Source organism: Alexandromys fortis, unplaced genomic scaffold (genome assembly GCF_014885135.2).
Source record: "Alexandromys fortis isolate MF-2015 unplaced genomic scaffold, M_Fortis_MF-2015_v1.1 scaffold_12, whole genome shotgun sequence".
NCBI classification, from domain to species: domain Eukaryota; kingdom Metazoa; phylum Chordata; class Mammalia; order Rodentia; family Cricetidae; genus Alexandromys; species Alexandromys fortis.
This window is the reverse complement of record NW_026067937.1, coordinates 7,093,393-7,099,146: the sequence shown is the minus strand read 5'-3', so window position 1 is coordinate 7,099,146 and position 5,754 is coordinate 7,093,393. Positions and strand designations below refer to the sequence as shown.

At 42.9% G+C, this 5,754-nt stretch overlaps 1 pseudogene; it reads right to left on the bottom strand.

Annotated features, from left to right (window-relative positions):
• Positions 1-4,128: 4,128 nt before the first annotated feature.
• Positions 4,129-4,718, bottom strand: LOC126504709 (60S ribosomal protein L15-like; annotated as a pseudogene).
• Between the last annotated feature and the right edge of the window lie 1,036 nt (positions 4,719-5,754).

The window sequence follows — 5,754 nt, the reverse complement described above, 5'->3', positions numbered from 1 at the left end:
GCTTGGCCTGATAGGTCAGAACATAGGTGGGTGGAGTAGACAGAACAGAATGCTGGGAAGAAGGGAAGTGGGTCAGTCGCCATGATTCTCTGACCTGAGACAGATGTAGGCTAGAATCCTTCCCGGTAAGCCACCACCTCATGGTGCTACACAGATTATTAGAAATGGGTTAATCAAGATGTGAGAGTTAGCCAATAAGAGGCTACAGATAATGGGCCATGTGGTATTTAAAAGAATACAGTTTCTGTGTAATTATTTTGGGTGTAAAGCTAGCCAGGTGGCTGGACGCAGCCTGCCGATCCTACTACAACAGGGAAAGAATGGCAGCCGGAGCTGGGCACAATGTATCTTCAGTCAGGCAGCAGAGAGAGAAATGTTGCTGCCCTGTTCCCTTTCTCATCTTTATTAAGTTTAGGACTCCATGCAATAGAACAGCACTGCCAGCGTTCAGAGTGGATCTCTGCCCCTCACTTACCTCAGTCTAGACACGCCGTTGCAGATATATCCTGATTTCTCTTTGTGAAGAGTCTAATTCCCATCAAATTGTCATTCAAGATTAACTATCTTCCACACACACCCCATTCTACTCTCTCTGAGTAGTTCTCAACCGGATAATTATAATGTATCTCAAATCAGTTGCCAGATATAGTACAAGAACTTGCCACTGGTTGTAAACACTGACCGACAGGAGCTAATTACTTAGTTGTGATAGATAGTAGAGCGGATTTGGGGTTATCTATAGAGTCATATCACTGCCAAGTCTTCTTATTGGAAGAGACAAATGGGAAAAGGTTTAACTGGAGACTAAGAAATTACACCATCAAGACGGAAGGAAGCATCTTGGACATTCTTTAGAATGATGACTGTCCTTGGTCCTAAATTGAACATTATCGGTATATGTGGTCACTCTAATGGAAAATAATTGAGACATATGTACTCATCAATGCCAGCTACTTGAGGGCTGCTGTTATAGTTTCATTTCTATTACTGGGATAAAATATCCTGTCAAAAAGCTACATGGGAGAAACAGGTTTATTCTGCTTATAGCCCCAGGTTACAGTCCATCATATCAGGAAATTCCACAGCAGAGGAAGCCAGGAGCAGCTACTCATATCCACAGACAAGGGCAGAGAAAGTAATGCATGTATGCCCACTTGCTTGCTTGCTAGCTCTTTCCTCTCTTAAACAATTTAGGATCCACCGCCTAGGGGATGGTTCCTCCCATGATGGGCTGAATCTTCCACATTAATTAATAACCAAGGCAATCTTCTATACCATACCTACAGGCCAATCTAAGGTGGATAATTTTTCATTAAGACTGTCTTCCACAGTGATTCTAAGTTGTGTCAAATTTACAATTAAAACTAAGCAGCTCATGAGTGAAATACTTGGCTGTGGTCTTCTGAAAGGTTTTGACGCTTGAACGTACTGACTGCTTCCTGACACCCTGAAGCAAACAGCCTTTTCCTCCACATGCTCCCACTGACATGGTGTTCTACCTAAAAATATGAGGTCAAGCAATCCTGGATTGAACCCCCTAAAACAGTGAGCTAAATGATTCTTCCCCATAGGACTGTTTCTGGTATTCTAGTCATAGATATAGAGGAACGACTCAAATGGATGCAATTGGAAGGGTGAGGGATGAGAGGGAAGGAAACATTTCTGCAGGATAGGAGAAAGAACCAATGTCTTTAATGTGAGAGACAGCCTCATAAATCAAAACTTATAGGGACAAAAAATTTTTATTAAGAAATGATTTTGTTTTGAAATTCATGCTTATCTTTGGAAATATAAGTGGATATATTTGATTTCAATGGTTCTGCGCTAATCATCAGGGAGCGTTGTGAGGTTTTCCCTCTAATTTTCATTTGCAGAAAAATTTCAAAAGCATGACAGAATAGTCTGAGATAATTCATGGGACATGGCAGAGGATATGATGAGTCTTGCTATAGCTTCCTCCAGCCCCAAGACAGTCTAAATGAGTTTGTCTTCTGGATACTGACTCTTCGGGGAGGATGTAGGTCACTGGATGAGCCCCAATTCTTGGATTAGGGTAGGAATGCTCCATTGACTTGTAAGGAATAAAGAGAAGTGAGTAACGGGAGCTTTTGCTATACCCACAGGCCAGTGAGTGAGACAGAATTGTGGTGTGCTTACTGGGTACACCCCAAAGTATTTTCCCAGGGACACTCTAAAAAATATTAGTTTTCTTATGAATCTTTTACATGTGCCTCTAGTAGATCAGGAAAAAAAATGTCCCTGCTCCCAAATTGGACCCTGCTTAAAATATTTATCAGGACACGAGCCTCTTAGCTGCTGTTTAAGGCTCATCTACTGAAATTAAACAGTTTTGCCTCTGCCTTAGTATAAAGCTGTTAAATTAAGGAAAGAATTAAGACAATTATGCAAATAATTTAGCCTTCCAATATAGCTTTGCTTGAAAAATTAATCTAATTAAGGCAACAGATTTTCTTGCCTGAATTTCCTTCAGACTCCTTTTGGAGTTACGTTACCTGAGCTCATAGCTCAATATCTGCACCCTGTGAAGGCTCTTAGTATTGGCAGGACTGGGTGTAGGTATTTCTCTGGGGGTGGGGAAGACTATAATTGAATAAACAAAATGGCTGGTTGCATTTCCACATTTTAGAGGAAGAGTTAATTTAATATTAATTTCACCATATTTATATTTAATCTACCGTTAGAAGTTGATGGCTCTTTGATGGACGAAATCACCTTGATCGGCCTTGATAAAACTTGGATGAAGCGCTGGGGATGCAGTTTGGTTGTTCGAGAGCCTGCTTAGTTTGCATGAAGTCCTGAGTTCTGTCCACAGCATGTAAAAGATTGCCTTCTGATCTCAACATGCGTGTGCTCTTGCACAGACGTGTGTACTCACACACGGACATGTGCCCCCACCCCATCCTCACCCCTCCACAAACCCTGGGGACTAAGAAAGCTAAGAGCTCTGGGGATAAATCTGGATGAGCAAGTGTAAACTGGTCTAGATTTAAAGTAATCGGAATCAGAGTTTGAGGGCTGACAGCTGGAACGGAGTGGAGACTCAGAGACAAAATGAGGCAGATGTGCTTTTGGAGAAGTTTGTGTAACGAGAAGGACCAAGTTTTAGGGAGGAAGTGCCAAATCTAAAGTTTCAGAAATGTATGATTGTTTCTCTTATTCATATAAAGGGAATACAGAAAATAGAAACACTACAAAATTTTGCTCAAAGAAACAGAATATGAGGTTAATTTAGGTGTTGGTTAGGAGTTTTTGTTTTAGGCTTAGGTCTAAGGCTTCTTGAGACCCTTGAGAGGGGGCAAGTTCCATGACCTCTCTGGGTTTTAGTTCCACAGCTCCGGTGTTTAACGTTCCTTGTTGTTCAGCATGGCTGAGGAGAGTGGCTGAGAGAAGGGTTTGCCCCATCCCAACACTTCATGAGCATCGAATTTACATTGCAATGGAAACTACAGAGAAGGTTCTTAGGTCTACACCCCTGGTCTAAGGTTCCATTTTTTTTTTATCCTTTTCACAACAGAGCTCAGCAGAGCAAAACGTCTGTCTCCAACTCCATTCCTCATATTCTCTCTCTCGCCAGCATTCTCAAGGTTTCCTTTTCCACCATTCTCCCCTAACTCTTTTCAGATACCTTTAAAAACCATCTTCCTGACCCATGAGGTTTTAATACTGCAGATGTCCTAGATAAGCTGTATATGTTCCATCTAAACCAGTGGATGATACATCTGATCTAGAACATCAGACAGGGAGCTGTCTATACCCATTGTGACCTCATCTAATATACATTGTTTTATTTCTATAACAGTAGCTCCTGACGTTAAGACTCCAGAAAACATCTCCCGTGGGCTGTAGACCCTACGATAACCTCTTACTTAGCTGGTATCTACACACTGTCTAACAGATCCCCCAGATTAACATTTGTAAGGGTTATTTTTTGAAATACTGCCTGTAGTGGTTTGAAAGAAAGTGACCCCTAAAGAGAGTGTCACAATTAGGAGGTGTGGCCTTGTTGGAGGAAATGTGTCACTGTGGGGACGGGCTTTGTGGTTTATTTATTTATTTGGACGGTCCTAAATTGTTTATTGGGTATGAATTGTACAAACATTACGTGTATTAGCGGTAACGGTGGAGCTGCAGAGTGTTGCGCCTTCTCCAGGCTGCACAGCTAGAGCCACCAATAGTGTGGTGGAATTTGTGGCCCTTTCCAAGGCCACGGCTCTTGCGGCCTGCAGACGTCAGCCCACACATCTCTCTGTGCTTGTGGACCGGTTTGGTGATCCATTGGGTGTCAGGGTTTCTTCTGATAGCTTTATGGAATGGATCGATGATGATAACCTCAAAATATTTGTATGTGGAATCTTCACCAACCCAGTAAGAATTGAGGACTCTCAGAGCCCCACAGTGGCTTCCAGTTCTCTCCTCAGCAACAGACTGACGGCTTCGGGCTAACTTTAGCTGGTTCACACCATGATGGACAGGCTTGCCATATGTGGCACCCTTGGGCACCGGGCGTTTGCGGCCACCAAGGCGGATGTGAGCGATGTAACCTTGCTTGGCCTTGTAGCCCAGCCTCCGCGCTTTGTTGGGCCGGGTGGGGTGGGGAGCCCTTGGCGGTACTGCCAGCAGTGGACCCTCAGCAGGAAGTGCATCACGTCCGACTGCTTCTTCAGCCACAGCTCCTGGATGTACTTGTACACGCCCATCTTGGCTCACCTGATGGCCGCTGCCAAAGGAAAGGCTTGAGGTTTATTTTGTTCAAGCTTCTCTCAGTGTAACACTTAGTCCACTTCCTATTGCCTTCTGATCAAGATGCTGCCAGCACCACGTCTGCCTGCCTACCACCATGATGATAATGGGCTAAACTTCTGAAACTGAAAACCATTAAATATTTTTCTTTATAATAGTTGACATAGTCATGGTGTCTCTTCACAGCAATAAAAACCCTAATAAAGACTAAAACTATTTTACACAAGCCTTCCTGTTATTACACTTATTATTGTTATTATTATTTTCTCATACAATATATCCCTACCGCTGTTTCCCCTCCCTCCACTGTTTATTTCCCTTCAGAAACGAGCAGGACTCCCAGGGATATTAACCAAACAAGATGCAATAAGACTAGGCACAAACCCTCATATCAGGACTGGGTGAGGCAAACCAGTAGGAGCTAGCGAAAGAGTCAAAGACATCCCTACTCCCATTGTTAGGAGTCCCACAACACCAAGCTAACAAGCATAAACTATGAGCCATTATAAACTCTGCTTAGCTGATTCTGTGTACCGTGTTCTCCTGGTGTCTTCAACTACTCTGGCTCCTACAATTCTTCTTACCCCTTTTCCATGGGGTTCCCTGAACTCCAAGGGGAGGGACCCAATTGAAAGCTCCAATTTGGGCTCACTCATTCTCTGCCAAATGTTTGGCCACAGAGCCTTTTTTGTTGTTCTTGGTTATTTTTTTTTTAAAACCAGTATTAATTGTTACATTTATTTGTGTGCACACAGGTGTATGCTCATAGAAGTCAAAGTGAGTTGATAGGAGTCTGTTCTCTCTCTACCAAGTGGGTTCTGGGGACCAAACTCAGATCACTAGGTTTGCCTGCAAGCACCCTGACTTGCTACATCATCTTATTGGCTCCTTTTCTTTATTGTTCTAGCATGCTATCTATCTTTAGGAAGTTCTGATGCCAAAGTAAATCCAGAATATGCTACCAGTTTGGCAGGAGCAAACTTCCATTACCAA